The sequence below is a fragment of the Mirounga angustirostris genome, unplaced genomic scaffold, assembly GCF_029215605.1.
Source record: "Mirounga angustirostris isolate CCGP_5_RB_7025 unplaced genomic scaffold, mMirAng1.0.hap1 SCAF_3, whole genome shotgun sequence".
Classification (NCBI taxonomy): Eukaryota; Metazoa; Chordata; class Mammalia; order Carnivora; family Phocidae; genus Mirounga; species Mirounga angustirostris.
The window spans coordinates 128,061,593-128,083,173 of NW_026991711.1; the positions used below are offsets into that span (position 1 = coordinate 128,061,593).

General features: G+C 35.5%; 1 long non-coding RNA gene across 4 annotated transcripts in view; it reads right to left on the bottom strand.

Annotated features, from left to right (window-relative positions):
* Positions 1-9,391: 9,391 nt before the first annotated feature.
* Positions 9,392-21,581, bottom strand: part of LOC123838444 (uncharacterized) — a 47,811-nt gene continuing 35,621 nt past the window's right edge. For 3 of the 4 annotated variants that reach the window (XR_010409837.1, XR_006789465.3, XR_010409835.1), the window contains 2 exons: positions 17,734-17,932; positions 9,392-10,172 (listed from right to left, as the gene is read on the bottom strand). This is a non-coding gene — a long non-coding RNA (uncharacterized LOC123838444). Of the gene's footprint in view, positions 10,173-14,821; positions 16,015-17,733; positions 17,933-21,581 lie in introns of those variants that run through there. The other variant, XR_010409836.1, reaches the window with a different exon arrangement.

Here is a 21,581-nt window from a genome sequence, read left to right on the forward strand (position 1 = left end):
TAATTTCATAATCTGCAATATTAGGGTTTTATTCTCCTTGCTTTTGGAAAGAAGGAACAAAATACCAGACACAGCCTAAATGGAAAAGATTCCCAGAATTACAAAGAAATGTGGAAACCATTCAATTACCAATATAACACACTTAAACCTACGCACAGCCCCTACTCCCATTCTAGCAGAGCTCACAGCTTCACTGCAAAACCGTCTTACACAGCACTAAGTCATCTGTGAAAGCACCACATTGGATATGTGTGTATGTCCGATATGTACCTATAAACTGATATGTAGGAAAGAGAAAAAAGATCACTGACTTCACTTATTTTGAAATGATACACAAGTTTAATAAAAACAGAAATGTGAATGCATTCAATAATTTGGGGAATATACATTGTCCTTACAACTGTTCTTCTAAAAGTTATTAATTTTTAGTTTTCCATCTAGCGTTTCATTCATCTTTTTATTTCCTCATAATTTCAATCCAAGTGTTGAATTTTCTTTGGCCTGAGAACATTTTAGTTCCTTTCCAAGTGAACAATGACTTCCTTTCTCCTATCTTTGAACTTCCACAATAGAATCTCTAATACTGGGGCCCATCCCAGCCTCCATGATTATGAAGACAGTTCTGGTTCTCTTCCTTCATAGTTCCCCAAGGGTTATCAACCTGCTTTTTCTCCACTTCAGGTAGAAGTTTCCTTCTGAACCAATTATCCTCCTATCTTTGTCCTCTGAAGAATTGGTTTTCCACTCCCAGCTCTTTTCTCTCTTAGGGTAAGCTTTCTGTCTGGGTCATTTTGCTTATTTTTATACTCTCTTAAAAACTAGATACCTCTGCCTTACAGGATTCTCAACTTCACATACTATTTGACATGTTTAAAATTTTTTCAATTCTAAGAGAATTTTGTTTTGCTGCTATTTGAATAAGTGCATCGCAGGTCATCAGTTCAGAAACACAGAAACATATGTTACGCTAAGAAAGAACCCACAGCTGTATTTTGTAGGTGCTATAAAAATCATCTGGTGGTGTATTATGCAACGATTGTGTTTTACTTCCCCTTAATCACTAGTAGGTACAAATTCTGGAAATTATTAAACTTCGAAAACACTTTGCCAATGATTGCAAAGTTTTTCTTAATTATGCTTGACTCTTTTTTAGTTTGTTGGCTATATCCTAGTATTCATCTTTTTAACAATCCAAAAGATGATTGACTTCAGACATGGAAAACTGATCTTTGTGAAAGTAATTTATTTTTTTCCATGTTATTGAGAAATAAGTAGCATACATTAATGCAGGAGTTTAAGGTATACAGCAGGATGATTTGAATTACCTATATTGTGAGATGATCACAATAGGTTCGGGTAACATCCATCTTCTTATATAGACACAATAAAAAGAAAGAAAAAAGAAAATAATGAAGAAAAATAATCTCCTGGTGGTGAAAACCCTTAAGATTTACTCTATTAACAATGTTTCTGTATATTATACAGCAGCATTAGCTGTGGTTATCATGTTGCACTTAAATCCCTAGTATTTATTTATCTTACAACTGGAAGTTTGTGCCTTGTGACCACCCTCTTCAACTTCCCCCTCCTTCCACCCTGTGCCGCTGGGAACCACAAGTCTGATCTCCTTTTCCTTGAGTTCTGTTGTTGTTTTCTTTTAGATTCCACATTTAAGTGAGATCATACAGCGTTTGTTTTTCTCTCTTTGACTTCTTTCATTTAGCATAATGCCTTTAAGCTACATTATGTTGTCACAAACGGTAGGGTTTCCTCATTTTATTATGACTAATATTTTATTGTATGTATATACCACAAGTTTTTTATCCATTCATCCATCAGTGGACACTTAGGTTGTTTCCATGTCTTGCCTATTATAAATAAACCTGCTATGAACAAGGGGATGCAGATATCTTTTCAAATTAATGTTTTCTTGCTGGATCATGTGGTAGTTCTATTCATAGTTTTTTGACAATTCTCCATACTGTTTTCCATAATAATTGCACCAGTTTACATTCCCGCTAACAGTGCACAAGGGTTCTCTTTTCTCCACATCCACACCAGCATTTGTTAGCTCTCATCTTTTTGATGATGGCCATTTTAACAGGCATGAGGTGATTTCTTATTATGGTTTTAATTTGTATTTCCCTAATGACTAGTGATGTTGAGCATCTTTTTTTTTTTTTTAAGATTTTATTTATTTGACAGAGAGAGACATAGCGAGAGAGGGAACACAAGCAGGGAGAGTGGGAGAGGGAGAAGCAGGCTTCCCGCCAAGCAGGGAGCCCAATGCGGGGCTCGATCCCAGGACCCTGGGATCATGACCTGAGCCGAAGGCAAATGCTTAACGACTGAGCCACCCAGGTGCCCCGAGCATCTTTTTATATACCTGTTAGCCTTTTGTATATCTTTTTGGAGAAATGTCTATTCAGGTCTTTTGCATATTTATTAATTGGGCTATTTGTGTTTTGTTGTTGTTGTTGTTATTTTGTTGTATGAGTTGTTCATATGTTTGGATGCATTATCAGACATATCAGATACATGGTTTGCAAATATTTTTCCCATTCTGTAGGTTGTCTTTTCACTTTGGTGTTGGTTTCTTTTGCTGTGCAGAGCTTCTTTTAGTTTGATGTAGTTCCACTTTGTTTATTTTTTACTTTGTTGTTTGTGCTTTAGGTGTCATATCCAAAAAATCATTACCAAGACCCATGTCAAGGAACTCTGTTCATAAGTTTTCTTCCAGGAGTTTCATGTTTTCAGATGTTACACTTAAGTCTTTAATCCATTTTGCATTATTTTTTGTGAGTGGTGTAAGCTGAGTCTAGTTCCATTCTTTTGCTTGTAAATATCCAATTATCCCAGCAACATTTATTGAAGAGATTATCTTTTCTCCATTGAGTATCCTTGGTTCCCTGGTCAAATATTGGTTGACTGTATGTGTGTGGGCTTATACTGGGGTTTTGATTCTGTTTCATTGATCTGTCTGTTTTTATGCCAGTACCTTACTGTTTTGATGATCAAGAAATCTGATACCTCCTACTTTGACTTTCTTTCTCAAGAATTCCTTAGCTATTTGGGGTCTTTTATGGTTCCACATAAATTTTAGGAGTTTTGTTGTTTTTTGTTTGTTTGTTTGTTTGTTTGTGTTTTTACTTCTGTAAAAATTTCCATTGCAATCTTGATAGAAATTGCCATTGATTCTATAGATGGCTTTTGGTAGTATTGACATTTTAACAATATTAATTCTTTCAATCCATGACCATGAGATACCTTTCCATTTCTTTGTGTCTTTTTCAATTTCTTTCATCAAGGTCTTGTAGTTTTCTACATCCATGTTGTAGATCTTTCACCTCCTTATTACATTTTTTCCTGAATATTTTATTGTTTCTGTTGTTATTATTTGGGATCAATTTCTTTATTTCCTTTTCAGAAATTCTGTTGTTAATGTATAGAAATGCTACTGATTTTTGTATGTTAATTTTATACCCTACAACTTTACTGAGTGCATTGATTAGATCTAATAATTTCCATGTATTCATGAATTTTCCAATTTTCCTTTTATTATTGATTTCTAGTTTCACGCCATTGTCATCAGAAAAGATACTGGCATTATTTTAATCTTCTTGAATTTGCTAAAACTTGTTTTGTGGCCTAACTACACTAGAAAACAGTGTACAGTCTACACTAGAAAACTTCATACAACAAGGAAACTATTCAGTATGAGATTGATTAAACAACTCACTTTGCAAGCTGAGTTTTAAAAGGAATAAAATATATTTAGTTTTTTGAAAATATTAGCTTGCTCTAGAGTTCTTGAAAACATATGGAAGTTAAGAAACTTCCTTGGTAGCCACAGAGAAATAAAAAGAATTGGAAAAATAGTGTTGTAGAGGATAGGACAAGAGTTCTAGAAAGTGACTTCATGGGATGGGATAGAGACTGATTTAGAAATTTCACAACCAAATGTAGGAATCATAGAATAGCAGAATATTAGAGCTGGAAAGAACTTTAGAGATGATGGACTGTCATAAATCTGAGGTTTCTTCTGAATGGCCTATATGTTGAATGGAGAGCTTGCCTCCCATGACATGTGGTATTTTACTGGAGAAGAAAGAAATAATATACAGTAGAGGGAAGAATCATTTGTGGTTGACTTAGAATGTTTTACAAGAAATAAGAAGGGCATGTTTAAATTACTTATAAGAGAAAGTGTCCTAAAGGCAAGAACAATTTAACAATGGAATAGCCACCCAAAGAGGTCATTGAAGAAACATCAATAAGACATTCAGGAAGAGATTAAATATAATTCTAAAGGGAATAATATAAGTGTCTGGCAATAACATGCATTAGGTACAGAGGTCTGAATACAATGACCTGTCATTTTCCCTATAGTCCTCGTGTCTATGATTCACGTAAAATAATCATGAGAGCAAATAGAGGTAAGGTGAACATCAAAGGGGGAAAACTCATGAGACAAAATAAAATAGGACTACCAGGACTGACATGGTAGCACAGAAGAAAGCAATTCTTTTTTAGCTGAAAACCTTACTAAACAGCATTCTGCTGGTACTTTTTGCTGTCGCTGTCTAAAGAAGCAATGGCAAGACACTCACAGGCCATTCTGTCAAAAGCTTAAGATTTTTTTAGAATCTTTTTCTAATCTGTAACGGAAGCATTCTGCCTTTGAGTTTTTATGGTCTTGTCATGGAAGGGATGACCAAAAAAGGAGCTTTTACAAAAACCAATATAGAGTCAGAACAAATATCTAATGCATTTAGTAACTTGTGAAGGTTTATGTTTGCAGGAATAATGTCACAATACATAATCATAAAATCAGAATGTTTCAACTGGAAAGAACTTTAAAGATCCTTACCCATAAAGCCTCATGTAATTGAAAAACAGTAGCATGGGTTCCTTCATGCTCAATGCTAAAGCAAATATGAGAATGTAATCACCCAAACCTTTATCCATGTAGCAATGGGCTAAAACACACTCTAGGAAAATACAGGTGAACAATAACATTGTCTTACTATGCAAAAAAGCTGTCCAAGCAAGAAATGAAACCCAGAAATGATAATAGGAAATAATGTTGATTTTGATTACATTGAAAATTTTAATTTCTGTATGTCATGAATCAATAAAAATAATATTGAAAATCAAACAACACGGTGGAAAACTGGATTTGAAATATATATCACAGACAAAAGTTAACATATCTGTTGTATACAAAGCCTTGACATTTACAAGAGAATGACAACTGACCAGTTTTTCCATGTTGAGAAAAGTTTCAGATGTTCACACACACTCACACAGATACAAATGGCTGTGACCATACTAAGCTTCATCACAAATCAAAATGCAAACTAGGTAAGATTTTTTAAATGATCATTGTGGTAGGGATTCTTTAAAAATAACATATTTTGATGAGAAATTGTATTTTGATGAGAAAAACGAACACACACACATTTACTACTCATGGTATGAAAATTTATGAAAACCTTTTGGAGAAGCATTTGGGAACACAGACTGAAAATCTTATTTTGCAGATGGCAAGATTTCATTCTTTTTTTATGACCGAGTAATATCCCATTGTATACATATACCACATCTTCTTTACCCATTCATCAGTTGATGGATACTTGGGCTGTTTCCATATTTTCCATAGTGTAGATAATACTGCTATAAACATTGGGGGGCATGTATGGAGCTAGAATTATTATGCTAAATGAAATGTCAGTCAGAGAAACAAAATACCATATGATTTCACTCATATGTGGAATTTAAGAAACAAAACAAACAAACAAAGGGGAAAAAGAGCGAGAGAGAGGCAAACTAAGAAACAGCCTCTTAACAATAGAGAACAAACTGATGATTACCAAGAGGAGGTGGTGGGAGTGGATTATACAGGTGATAGGGATTAAGAAGCACACTTGTGATGTGTGAATCACTATATTGTACACCTAAAACTAATATTACGCTGTATGTTAACTTGCTGGAATTTGAATAAAAACTTTTTTAAAAAAGGGAAAAAAATTTAAAAATAAAATTTAAAAAAACACCTTATTTTGCATATTCTTTTACCCAAAATTCTAAGTAAATTTGTAAAGAAGGTAATTACAAATGAAAAAAAAATGTAGCTACAAGGATATTTAGTACAGTACTATTTATGGCAAAACAAAATAGATACTGTCAAATTTTTCCCAGTGACCTCTTTATGGTTCCAAGTGCTTCTTCTCTAATTCTATACAAATCATCCAGTGAGTGACACTTCTAAACTTACAATCTTGAGTATGAAACTTCCCCTCTGAATTTTGTAAGATTAATTTTATGTTGTTACATTCTTGCATATCTTTAAAAAATGAAAAAGTTTATGCACAATGTAGTAAATGCTGTATAACTAATCATTATGAAATAGTTCTTAAAAGGGCTTTGTTTTCCCCAATACATTTCAAGAAAATATTTATGTTGAGATACATGTGATATATCATTGAATGGTAATCCTTTCAGACACATTCATAATTCATTGTGATTGTGTTATTCTAAATAAATTCAAGTTTTAACTTATTCAAAAAAGTAAAGAACAGAGCATCAGTATTTCCTGACTATGAATTTTAAAACTGTAATTGAAAGTAGCACACAAAAGCCCCTTTGATGGTAATTCATGGAAATTGGCTTAGCTCTCTGGTAATTCCCTTTGGTAGGTTCTACTGTTAAATACAAAGTAGGAAAAAATTCTATCCGTTGACCTTATATTCATGTTATCACTTAATTCTAAGTATTTAAATAGCAGGGCCACTGAAACTGAGTATCATGGAAGGAAAATAAACAATAAATTTTTTTGAAGAATTTAGAATTTTTCCCATTTTTAAATTTTTTAAAAAGAATGATTCTTTAAGGGCGCCTGGGTGGGCTCAGTTGGTTAAGCGTCTGCCTTCGGCTCGGGTCATGATCCCAGGGTCCTGGGATCGAGTCCCACATCAGGCTCCCTACTCTGCGGGGAGCCTGCTTCTCCCTCTCCCACTTGTGTTCCCTCTCTCTCTGTGTCTCTCTCTGTCAAATAAATAAATAAAATCTCTAAAAAAAAAAAGAATAATTCTTTAATAGTAGAATTTCTTCTTTAATTTTCTCATCAAATGGAAACTTGAAACTATGGTATACTCTTTTTATGTATACAGTAGTGGACAATCTTGAGAATATATTTTCATTGTTAATTATTATGTGATTGGAATATATATTGGTTTCTCTGCCAAAAGAAAAACTAAAAAGAAGAGGACCCTGTAGTCTTATTTTCTATATCAGTTTTAAAGCAATTAATTAAACAAACTTTAGTGAGGGTCTACTCTGATCCTATCACCAATTTAGACATGGAGAGCATTGTTTCTGTCAGAATGAGTTTTAGAGTACAATGAAATAGTAATGAAAGATAAAGACAAACCATTTTAATTTGAATAATGAAGATATATACAAGATTGTGGAAGCCTGGGAGGATTACTTTGATCTATTTGAGGACTTAAAAGAAGGAACCACAGAAACAATTGCCTTTGATCGGATACCCTACGTAGACAAGCTGGATTTAGGAAGGAGGTAGTAGTGGTGTTAGCATCCCAGAAGGAGAGGTCAGCTTGAGCAAAGACATGGCTGCTTGGAAGAACATGGTGCATCCTGGAAATGCCAGTGTCACAATATTGTATCAAATGAAGAGTGGCAGAAGACAAAACTGGACCAGTTAGGCAATGGATGTTCTTGAAATGTAAAGGATTCCTATGCTTAGAACCATGGCAGGTGGCTGGGAAGAGGACAGGTAAGCAGCTTGAGGGGGTAGACACACTACCTCAAGAACTCAGTTATTCCATATCTATGAATCTTAGTGTGTCTGTAATTCATCCAAGCCATTTCCTGATTAGGAAGTCCTTGAGAATGGGTTATAGAGGTTATGTATATATATGTTTTCATTCCTGTGGTTCAACTACTTGGTTGAACCTCTTGGGTAGAGCCAAAAGAAGGTTTAGAATTGTGATTCACCTCAACTATTCTTCCCTTCCATTCTTGTGACTTCATATGCACTGTAGTAACTATAAGCCATGGGATCAGTATAGGTGCTTGAATATTTGGGAGGCAGCTTCATGAATTGGAATCAATGTAGCCTTTTGAGTAAGACAGTTCTGTGTTTCAAACCTGGGTACCATGATTATTCTCTGAGTCCATTTTTTTTCCCTCTACAAGCGTGGGTAAAACAACCTACTTTAACAGAGTAGTTGGGAGTTATAAAAAATAGAGAAATGAATCTGACATTTAGTAGGTAAATGCTATTTTGATTATTTTGCTTCTCAACACTGGACAGTTATGATGGATTCAACCTAGTCTTTATATGTGTCCCAGGACCTAGCCTGGAAACCCTGGAGTTTTAAAAACTGCCTTAAAAGTGGGGCATAAGCCAAGAGTCCAGGAAAGCCAAGTAGCACCTTGATACTTTATTTTAAACAGAGTTAAAATGAAATACATATTAGATTCTCTACTTCCCTGAGGAACAGCCATTTGGTTTTATATTCCTATGGATAAACACAATAAAACAATGGTGCAGTCTTTTTTTCTGGTTTTTATATTATTATAGAAACATCTTGAAAATGCTTTGAGTGTGAATAGGTTTCTAAATATAGCTCTGCATTACTGTGTCTCTTTCATTTAATATGAAACCTATAAGCAAAGCTTTGGAGGCAGAGAGTATTTTCACCAATCTTTATGATCAAATATATGTGAGCACAGTGGCCCATTTGGGTTGATTCCCCCAATCTCCACATTCCTTCCTCCCCCTCTCAGAAAATATCTATGTTATGAGCAGAAATGTGAACATTTCATTTGAGTCAAAATGTAATGGTAAGTAGAAACACCCAACTGTACTTCAGGCACAATAAAGGGAAATCCTGATTCCAGAATCCTAACAACTGTTATGACAGCAGGTACAGAATGCCAAACTGAGGTTTGCTTGCAACAAGAAAGCTCTAATCTTCAATTAATGGCATCAAAATAATTTCAAACAGATTAGAGGACTTGAAAAGCTCCCAGAGTAGCTCATATTTCTGTTTCTTCCCCTCCAGGGAATACTTATTTGGTATCTAAAGTTCATCTCATAATACAGCTGCATTTGTTTTCATTTTTCCAATGTATGACCAAAGCATCCGTGGACAAGTACAAAATAGGACATGCCATTGAAAACTGTTTTCGCCTCCATGATTTGGCTCTTTTGAGATAAATGACAGGAGAAATTATCTGGAAGGATTTTGTTAATTATTATAAAGAGAAGAGAAAAATGATGTAAAGGGTAGAAAGATCTAAAAAGAATTTTAATTTCAAAAACTTTTTAAACTGTAAGATCTTATAAGTTATATAATTCTTAGTTTTTCTTTTATTAAAACTGAGGCTTTATAATTCTTTCGTACTTTTTGCCAGTGATAAAAGATAGATAGCAGCGGGGAACAAATAATTATACAATGTATTTATCAATTTATCATTTTATTCCATTTTACAGTGCCTCTCCCATTATGGGAACTATAGATTTTGTATCTAGCTCTGCTTAAGACCAAGTTTTATAAGTAATATATTTTCTCATTTTAATTAAAGGGAGCAGTTGTATTAGTTGTGTGGGCTGAGGCGTCAAGAGGGTAGAATGGAATTCATTCACAAACAATGTTCTTACAGTAAGAAACCTTAAGACCCATTTTTAACCATTCTTGTTAACAATGCTTTTGTAGTTTATAAAGACTCATGTTTTGATATAACTAGAAAATAAGATTACAATTAGATACAAGTAGGCAGAAATATTGTAAATTAATATATTATGTTATATACATTATATAGATATTAATACAATGGAAATATTTGTGAATGCTTAGCATTACTATGATATTATGGCCATGATCTCAGAAAATTCACAAATATTTCCATTGTAATTCATCTTTAACTTTACAAACCACGCTAATGTTTAATTATACTTTAATCAACAACTTTAAAATGTGGTTTATAAACATTTTGGACCAATTCAAATGAATACAAAATATGATAGCATTTCAGTTTTATTCTTCACTGAAGATTCATGCCCTTCGGTGTTAGGGTAGAAGTGTCCACAGTAGTAATCGCTGATGATATATTTTCTTGTCTCTTTGTTTCCTGCACAGGCACTGGAAAACATCAGAAGATTTCAAAATAAAGATAGCAATTTGAGTCCATGTGTTTATCTTCCCCCTTTCCCTATATCCTATTGAAAAGTCCAAGAAAATATAAAAATAAGAAAGACAGAATTAAGAATGGCAAACCAGATTAGGTATCATCAAATAAGGAGATGAAATAAAATGCCAACTAATACATAATATTTTAAAAGTCAACCCTGGTGTTCTGGTGTTGCTATGGGTTGAATTGTGCCCCCCAAAAGTCATATGTTAAAGTTCAACCCTTAGTCCTCAGAATGTGACTATATTTAGAGACAGGGTCTTTAAATGAGATAATTTAGATGGACCCCAATCCAGTATGACTGGCATTCTAACAAGAAGAGAAAATGAGGACACACAAAGAGACAAGACCATGTGAAGACACAGAGAAAAAATGGTCATCTACAAGCCAAGGAGAGACTCAGTCTCCAGAACTGTGAGGAAATACATTTCTTGTTAAAGTCATTAAGCCTGTGGTAGTTTGTTATAACAGCCCTAGCAAACTCATATGACAAAGAAAGGAGCTACTTCAAAAGTAATGGGAACTATATTCCCCAAAAGGCCTGGAAAACCCTTAAGCATGAAATAGTGGCTGGGAAAATACCTATAACTCCAATTTGGGAGAGTGGGAAGGAAAGCAGAGATGATGGATGAATGAAATTCAGTTGAGTCCCAAACAACTGGATGCAGCATTTGTCCTTAGATTTAATTTAAGGTAAATATTGATGGCTCCTAATTGAGCGATAAAGATGAGAGAATGAGGCTAGCATCTTAATAGGTAAATTTAGTTCATCACAACAAAAATGAGTGAAAGCAAAAAAAAAAAAAAAAAAAGTTCAGAAGTCCAGTTAATTTCGACAACATTCCCACTGTGAATTTTAACTCTGACCCGGCACAAGCACTTGCAAATACAACCAGCAGATGCAGAGGAAACTTTGGGGAGCTGCCCCAACAAAGAACACATGGAAAACTTTAAGAATTTCACAAGAACCCTATGCTTGAAGTCACTTCTCTCAAAGTCTACTTGGCACAGAGAACTTGCATGGTCAAATGCAGACTTCAAGCCTGTCGAGTATGGTAGACCCCCACATGCAATGCAGTGCACTTCACTCATCTACAAGGCCAACCGTAGACCAGGTGCCAACAGGAAAAGAAAAACCATGAGATCAAGAGCCCCTATGAAGAAGGCCAAGATAAATCACCATAAATGCTTCCCCAATTAATGTATACTAGGCGTAGTGATGAGTAATGAATTCAAGGAAACAAATACATTTAAGGATAATATATCTTAATTTTTCTCTACATTTTAATTTCTAGGTCCTTAGATTCTAGTTATTAGGTTCTAAATTCTTATTTATAAAGTTTACTTTGAACATCACAGTTGATTATAATCATTTAAGTATTATTTGGCTAGAAAAGATGTAAGGAAGAGTGATACACTAGAATTGGTTTATAACAGCTCACAGGAGTAAATTCAGCATACTTTTCCTAATTCCACATCTGGTGGCATGGAGGCCCATAGGTATTTTAAGAAATAAAATGGTAGAAATACTGATACCATGAAAAATTACAAATTCTAAAAGTCAGGGATTTTGTTACTCCTCCAGAGAGTCAGCTATTAAGCATTTATCAGCACATATAATTATATATATAATATATATTATACTTACTATATATATAATCCTATGATGTTTACAAGTATGAGAATGAATGATCCAATTCATCATAATAGTTAAAATATATGATATCTAGGATTGGATATAATAAGAATTGTATGGATATATAGGAAAAAAGCCATAAATAGTTACTGAAGGAGATAAAGATATACCAAGTATTTGGTGGGAAGTCTAAATTTTATAAAAGATGTCTCCCCAAAACACTCTGGAAATTTGTTGGAATTCCAATAAAATAACTACAGTTTGGAAGGTTGCTTAATTGAGTTTATTTTGTTCATTTAAAAACATAAATGCTAACATAGAGAAAAAAATGTTTAGACCAAAATGATAATAAATTTCTCTAACAAGATACTGAAATAGTTTATCAATTCATTTTACTAACAGAATATGACAATGCAGAGGAATGATTATATTCTTTTTTTTTTAAGATTTATTTATTTATTTGAAAGACGGAGAGAGGGAAGATAAAGGGGGGTAGGGAGAGAGTGTCTTAAGCCAACTCCCCACTGGGTGCAGAGCCCCACACGGGAGTTGATCTCACGACTCTGAGACCCCAACCTGAGCTGAAACCAAGAGTTGGACACTTAACAGACTGTGCCACCCAGGCGCCCAGAAAAATGAGTATGTTTTTAGAACATTGTGGAATACATGAACAAGTAAATAGATATTCAAATTTAACATATTTTTTAAAAGTGGTTTTTAAATCCGTGAATGAAAGGGTACATTGTTTTAGAAATAATATTGGAAGAACTGGCTACACTTATGAAAAAAATTAGAACCTTGCCTCATGCTACTGTAACTATTATGTGGAAGAAGCAGGCTTATAGGTTACAATTATAAACTTTGTCTTGTCTCCTTTTTTCTCCTTTAAATATAATCGGAGTTCTGCTGATATCTCTTTGCCCTCATCAGTGACCCTTTGGGACAAGACCTAAGACGACCCCATGTTCTATGCTTCTGTGTTGAGGGGCATGGGATGGGGAGCTTCTGATCATAGGAAACACTCAGAAACCTCTGTTCTAAGAAATTCTGGGAATGCAGATCAGCCACTCAGTAGCAATCTGCCCTTCATTCTAACATCAAAGAAGCTAGTAAGCTAGTCACTTGTCCTTTCAGTTCTCCATCCCGCATCAGACACCTACCCACTGTGCCCTGAAACTTCAGAGGACAGTTGAACTAGTTAAGTGGTCTCCTTAAAGTGAAGGGAGCCCCACCATGCCACTCCTCCCGCTGAGGCTGATAGTGAGATTCCCAGGACTCGAAGAGCTTTATCTAAACAATGTCCACTCCTTTAATCAGCAGCCCCTGACCCTCACCTACCCTAGATATCATTGAGAGGTTGACGAGTCCTGCAACCATCACAATATAAAATTGTAACAGCTGCATTGTTTCGCCTGCCCCATCTAGATAGCTTAGAATAAGGTATCATATCTTGATGCCTCAATACAAACTTCAACTGTAGTATCATGTTATACATATTTATTTAAAAAATTCAAATGGAGTCAATATACCACAAAGTATGACAAGTGTATGTAAAGATATATTTATAATCTTGAATAATCTTGAATTCTTACCATAGAGGGTAGAAACTAAGAAAATATGGACAGATTTGAATATATGAAAGACAACATTGAAGGATATATAAAGCATATTAAAAAGCAGTTTGCAAACTCAGAAGATGCATGCAACATATGTGACAAATAAATGGTTAATATCCTTACTGCATAAAGATGAGCACAATAGAAAATGGCAAAAGAGGCATAAGCAGGCAAGTCACTAAAGAAGAAATACGCATGGCCTTTAAATGTATGAAAAGATATTAATCTCACTAATAAATGAATGCAAATTAAAACAACAGTGAGGATTTTTTTGTCTATCACATTGGCAAATATAATAAAGACTGACAGTTGTTAGTGTTAAGGATTTGGGGCAACAAGCATTCTCATATACTCCTGGTGAAATTAGAGCATTTTAACAAATTTTTGGATGGTAATCTGGTACGATTTATCAATTTATAAATATATCAATTTGTATCATGCGCATTGCCTTTGACACAGTGCAGGGATGCACCACCCAGACCCCCTTTCAGAAATTTCGGACTCATTCCCCCAGCTGCTGGCCGTGCTGCCGGCAGACAGCCCTCAGCTGTCAACAGTCTTCAGGAATCACTCTGGCTGAAGAGAACCACCTTGCTCAAGGGCAGGCTGGCCTCCTTCCTTGGGCAGCCAACATCCAGTGACTAATCAATTTTGGGACCGTCCACCTCAGTCCAGCTAAAGGCAACTCTGAGAGGGCATCCCAGCTTAAATTTTCCCTATAGGGTCAGCCGAGGCTTTCCCTGAGACTGCATGGCCACCAACTTCTCAAAGTCCTCTTCCCTTCCGTTCCGTTCCCCAGGTATTGACCCCATGGGCACTTCCTAATATGCCTAAATGCAACCTTCATGTCACAGTGTGCTGTTGGGGAACCTCCCCTGCACGACCCAGCTATTCTACATCTAAGATTTTGTCATAAGAAAACAGCTACATTGGCATACAAATGTGGAAGGGACAGAATACCCATAGTAGATTCATCTAGTAATGGAACAAAACAAAATCAAAACCAAAAAAATGACCAATAAGCTAAATATCTGTACTAGGAGTAGGGTTAAATGCAGTTTAGAAATCATACTGTGAAGTTAAAAAGGCAATTATAGAATGATACACATACAGTTCAATTTTTTTTTTTTTTAAGATTTTATTTATTTATTTGACAGAGAGAGACACAGTGAGAGAGGGAACACAAGCAGGGGGAGTGGGAGAGGGAGAAGCAGGCTTCCCGCGGAGCAGGCAGCCCGATGCGGGGCTCAATCCCAGGACTCTGGGATCATGACCTGAGCCGAAGGCAGATGCTTAACAACTGAGCCACCCAGGTGCCCACATACAGTTCAATTTTTAAATATCCCTATATGACATGTTTAGATAATGTACTTTTATATTACATAAAAAGTTTGGAAAGATACCTCAAACTCTCAACCATGTTTATCCGGTATTCACATACTATATTTCTGTGTTTGATTTTGTTGCTGTTGTTTGCATAAAAAGCTACTGACATATCGAATAAAATCAAAAATGAAACTCAATTAGCCAACAAAAACAGGATCACTAAAGAAAGATAGGCTAACTGTTTAGGCTTGAGTCTCGGCATGGAAAAAGAACACAATAAAAGGGCCTTCTCTAACTTCCCTGACCTATAAAGCATAGCCACCGGGGCCTACACATTGCAAGTTCAAAAAATATTTTCATTTCCTCCGTTGAAAAGTATTTTATTAGGACAATGGTTAACATTTCTACAGAAACACAATTATTTTTTTGTTTTCTAGGTTCTTTATGTGATATCCCACACACATGAGGGGATGACAGCAGAATGAAGGACAGCAGGCTATGACTTGAAACGTTTAGGTTCAAACCTTGGTTCTGTCTCCAATTCAGTTTATAAACTTAAACAGCTCTCCCTTTCCTCATCAAAGGTGGGAGAAGAAATGGGAGAATGCATATCTTTTTCATAGTTGTGAGAACCGCAAGCAGTGGTATCTAGAAAGATTCTTTCATAAAAAGAGGAAAGTGATACACTAAGATAAAGGTAAAAAGTAGGCTGTATGTTTTCAGTGGTTTTTGCCATCATAGACACATGTGTTGTCTCCCCTAAATCTTCCAGACCTATCCATATAGGGCATTCTCAGACAGGTCCAGTTCCTATGTAATGTGCGTGAACTGGTTTGGCTGAGCCAAATGGAAAAGCTACTACTGGGTTCGTGTATCACAGAAACAATACCATTTCCAGGCTCTATAATGTGCGACGGGGAGAACAGTCTTCTAGTCCAAGTTCTTGCCAGCAAGTCCTGATATGGCCTTTACTGATCACTTTCCTTTCTGAGCCTCTTATTTGGTTAAAAATAATAGAATAATAGATAAGCACATACATACATATATACATACATAAATATGTACATGCATACATAAATGGTTGAGGAAAGAGTAAAAGTATCAAACAATATAATCTTTAAGTTTTCTTCCAGTTGAAAAACACTTTCACGAGCGTTCTTGGACATATTGTGTATCTTCTTTTAGTACTTGGTTTCTCTGAGCTTCATTCAGCATCTTAATGAGTGAAATATGGGAAGAGAGTGAAAGAGAATGAGATCACTCTTGACTGAATGTGCATGTATAGGGGTGTGTGTGTATGCATGTCTCACTTTGGCAGTTAGTCTCAAAGTAACAGACTTCAAGTGGGGAGTCATTCATTCCTTCATTCACATATTTAATAATACGAGTATTTATTTCATGTAAGGCAGTATGGTGAATATAAAAATAATTAAGACAAAAAGCTCTGCTTTCCTGGACTGGCATTTAAATAGGAAATAAGGACAACATAATGTAAAAGCTAATATGGAAATAATGACAACATAATGTAAAACCTAATAAGCAATAAAAGAGAAGTAGAGAAAAAAACATTTTGGAAATTCAGAGTGGAAAGAAAATGCTCCCCTCTGGAGGAGTCTTGGAAAATTTCATTAGGAATATGGCCTTCGGACCACACCTTAAGGATGGGGAAGCAATCATTCAAAAATTATTTGTGTACATACAAGATCACAGAGAAACTTCAAGAGCAGATTCAGTTGTACATCTAGAATTTCCCTTTCCTACTAGCAGGTCACATACTTAGTAACTTGGTGTTTGTTACAGATTTTAAAACTCTCTTTCCTCTTATTGATAGTAAATTAAGTGAAAATGTAATTTCGTGGATTTTTTCCTTTGGGTTTACTTTTGAAAGAACACTATTTAACAGCCTAATTTCTATAGAAAATCTAAATATCAATATTACTCTAAAGGAGACTCTGGGGTCTCTGAATGGGGTGCTCTTATGCTGCTTATTGAAGAGGCTTTTGATAATAGAACTATTTGGATGTGAAACACATCGAACATGTTAGCTTCTTTCTTGTTTTATTGCCCTAATAGACAAACAAAAACAAAAACAAAACCCATAGCCAATAAAGTGACTCTGCTTTTGTTTTTATAGCTATATCTTTGAAATCGTGGCCCTTAATCTTAAAACCAATGACAGAGTAGTTACAGATGAGGAAAAGAGATGGTCACGTTGGAGTACGGTATTTACTCACAAGACGTACACAAGCCGGTTTTAGTAAAATAAAACTGACCTAACTCTGTGCTAGGATCTGACTTAATAGCCACTCCAATTCTCTCTGACATTTAAAAATTATAAGGCACTGCAAAAAGAAATTCTTAAATGTCAGAATCCTCATAATTTCTTCAACGTTTGCTGCTGAATTCTTAAATCCTCACTCCACACCACCCCCCCTCCCCCCCCAACTCCCCAACCCGCGCTGCCTGTGAGGGCGGTGAAGCTGGGGAGAGAAGCTAGAGACAGGTAGTTCAGCCGGGACAGTGCAGACCAGATGGAGACACGCTTCCCACCCTTGTGCTCAAGCCAGCTGCTCTGGGAGCCTCCTTAGGAATCCTTCCATTGCATCGCTGGACATATTTTAACGTGGAGTTCATGGAAGGAAAAAGTCTGGGGAACTGAGGCACCACAGTTCTCGTTTGTGTCGTCTTTTCATTACTCTGTCAAGGTCACTCTATTTTTGATAACTGCAGTTGTGGCACATTTGCCTTTGACCTAGTGAAGTCTGATTCCATGGAGAGCTGAGATATGGTAATTCTAAATGAGATGTCAATAGCAGGGAGTTTAATAACAATGAGGATGGAGGAGGAAAAGGAAAGGTAAGAGGAAGAAGGAGGAGGAGGAGAAGAAGAAAGAGAAGGAGACGGAAAGAGATACAAGATTTATTATATACTTACTAAAGGGAGGACACTCTGGAATCTTGTATGAGTCATGATCACAGCCCAGTGAGGATGCCGCTGTTACATCTGTTTTGCATACAATAACCAATGGTGGACGCTCAGAGGTGTCTGTAACTCGCCTATGATCACACAGCTAATGAGGGGCAGAGCTGGGATTCAAAAGCCCACCCTGTCCCTCTCAGAACACCACAGGTGGCTGTAATGAGATGGTATTTATGTTTAGGAAATTTTACAGACATATTCCTCAATCTAAAAATACAAATGCATTCCACATGATTTATTGAATGCCTATCAGTATAACAACTTTTAATCAATACCTGCTAGTTTCATAGTCAAAGCACTGAAATAAATGCAGAGATCTTCTCATCTGCTTTTCTTAGTACTTTATGTGAAATCACTTCTTATGATTTCCAATTTTAAAGACCATAAAATAAAGGAAGACCCCATTTATTTTTTTCTCCTATCAAATTTTAATACACATTCTTGGAAATGGTTCTTGTATATGTGTGAGTATGTGCATGCATGTGTGTGTGTGTGAATTTTATATATATATATATATATATATATATATATATATATATATATATATATATATAACACTACAATTCATAAATTATTATTGTTGGGCAACATCTCAGTCAATTCCATTTTCTCAGTTTTATATTCTGAAGAACCCTGCTGATTCTGTTTTCAGGGTTGTTGGTTTTTTTTTTTTTAACATTTACTGACTGCCAACAAAGGATATTTTATTTTCTACCAGTTTCCTCAACTTAGAAATACAGTAATTATCAAATTATCATTATGAAGAGTATTGGCACATGTCCAAAAAAGGAGATTTAAAAAAGGAAACCTTATTTTCTTGTTACAAAACCACCACATTATAGGAGCGTTTTCTCTTAATTCTTAAAATGTTGTCTAATCAAACAATCTAGAGAACCCCCATTTGAGAATGACCCATTATAGCAATGGAGAGATTTTATATTGCCTTATCAGAGGAGATGAATTGTATTCTCTGTAAATTCTACCATAATTGTGTCCATTTTCTGATTTTGCTTTAGTTTGGTCGTTAGCTATAAAATTACTGATAAGTAATAAAACACAGGTCAGAGTATTAAACCCTTGTTGCAAATACCACCTAATCATAACAAGGAAATATCAACTGAAAGCCACAATTCCAAGCATTTACCTATAAAATATAGTTTAAATAACAAGACCTTTTTTTTTTTTCCTTCTCGGTGTGGCTTGCTAAGATTTTATATTGCTCCCATAGCTTGGCATCTAGCTTAACAAAGAAAAAGAAAAAGAAAAAAAACCTGTTTCTAGGACCTTCTTTGGTAAACTCCACTTGAGAATAAATTATCTTTAATTATTAAATATTCATCAAGTGTTTTGGTCATTTTATTTTTTTGTCTGGCAAGGAATTTCATGCCATATAACCACTTGTCTTTATAATGAAGAAAAGTGAATGCTTGTAATAGTTGCTCTGGCTAATTCTTCCCAACCCATTGCCCTTCTTTTAAAAAGAACATTATAGTGGTGGTCTTATTTATGGTGTTTTAAGGCTCCACAGAATTCTTATAAATGGTCTCTGACCTGTAGTTTGTATGAGGCTGTAATGCTCATGCATAGAACAAGACAAATGAGCAAAATTGTGAGACCCCAAGGGGAGGACTTGGGCAAAACCAGGGACAGCAAAGGCAGAAAACAATGATACAGTGGTGATGATGTTGTCTTTTCTTCTTATTACATGACATCTCCTATTACTAAAAACGTACTTGACCAAATATTTGTTCCATCCTCCTTGTATGATTTGACATCTCAGTAAATTTATGGCCAGCATTTCTCAACATGCATTTTGAAAGAACGGTTGGTTCAAAGAAATGCTAGCAGATGTTACTTGAAAAAGGGTTCTAAGATCAAAGAAGTTTGGGGAATACTAAACTATAGAAAGTTAAACAGGTTTCTTTTCTCAAGGGCTTCCTAGAGCTTTTAGTATGATCCTGTTCATTGTGAATTGCAATGAGAAGCATATAGATTTGCAACATATCCTGAATGTATTTGCCCTTTGAAACTTTTTTCATATAGTATGCTTGTGAGAACGATGTCCCACAGAACCCACTTGGGGAAACATTGAAATAAGCAACTACAAAGTTATTGCTGGGTGCATCTTTAAGTGCAGGAGGCTGGCAGAGGGGTGGGTAAGTGGTAAACTTCCCTCTCCTACTGCTGACACAATTGGCTAGGATGGGAAAGGAACATGAACTGTCACAGGAGAAACAATTAATCGAAAAGTGGGCATTTTTCATGGGAATACTAACTCCAAGGTGATGTGACATGGCACTCTCTTCATATCACTGGGTTTGGCCTCCTTCTAACCTCAGGAGGTCAAACTAGTCCCAGTAATTGTGGTTCCCCTATAAACTATCTCCAAAGGTGATGGAACTCCTGTCACTGTAGATATTTAAACAGACACTGAATGACTACCTTATAGCAAGGTGAGGGACAATGGAACTTCGACTGGTTGGGTAAGTACTTTAAAGAACCCTTCCAAACCTGACAGTCTATGGTTTTAAGATTGTAAGTTAAAACACTCTATTCTTGCGCGGAATCACCATGCCACGCTAGTAGTACATTTTTCTCTTAGAGATTCTTAAGAAAGTCTCAAATTGGATCATTTTGCTTCTTCCTCAGGAATGGTTTAGTGGCTTTCACAAGGTGGGCACTAGGAATGCAGAAGGCATTCACAGAGCACATCTACCCATGCAGATTAACAGGGAAACCTTCTTATCTAGGTTTCCTGTATTGTGTAGAAAATCTCAATAATGCTTCACTCTAAAAGTCTGAAAGAGCTTCATGTGTCTCAACAAATTAGAGAATTGAAAACAGCATTCTCAATAGTGTTCTCTGCAAATAAAGTCATGGAACTTTATAAGATACCATGTAACTACAAATACAGCTATTTCTGAAGATGAAAATACCATCATCACCCATAATGACCTTATGAATTTTGCAATTTATTTTAAAAATATTTATAAATGATCCACATGAACTTGTTAAATGTATGTGTTTTTTGAGTATCTGGTAAAACAAGTCCATATGACAGCATCCCCGTTCCCTCAACCATTTCATTTTTCTATGACCAAGTCGTAATGTTAAAGGATTCAACAATCCACCTGCTCTGGTCAGGGGTTGACCAGGAAAACAAGCTCAGGATTATATGCAGGCTCTCACTGCAGAAGAATATTTGTCTTCATGCCTAAATCTGCAACATGAGTGCAAGGGATTTTGAACCTATCTCTTCCAAATCAATGATGCCTTTATTCTTTCATGTTTTGTGTTTAATTCCTGTAAATATCCTCTTTCTTTGAGGGAGATTGAGGCTTCTAAGTTTCTCATTCTCCCACAATGTCCCTCACTCCAGAATCATGTCTTGATACTCAGTCCCAGAGCATTTTTCCCTCAAATTCTGGGTAACCTTTATCATCCAGTCACGTTACCTTATTTGGTAACGTGATAAGACTTAAAAACAGCATATGTACATATCCATATATATGTACATATATATATATGTTGTTATGTACAATCACTTAAAGCTATTCTATTATTCATGTAAGTATGAATAAAGGTTAATTCCTACCAGTTTTTTTTTTTTTTCTCTGAGGGGTGCATGATATAGGAAAAAAATCTGGAGTTGAGAGTTAGAAGCCCTGAGTGGGATCAGTCATTTAACTTCTCCAACCCTCAGTCTTTAAGTCACTAGAGGACCAGTCTGCACACATGTTATGCAAAATGTGCTTTTTAACTCATGTATCACCAATAGCATAATACTTTTCAAAGCAAGCTCC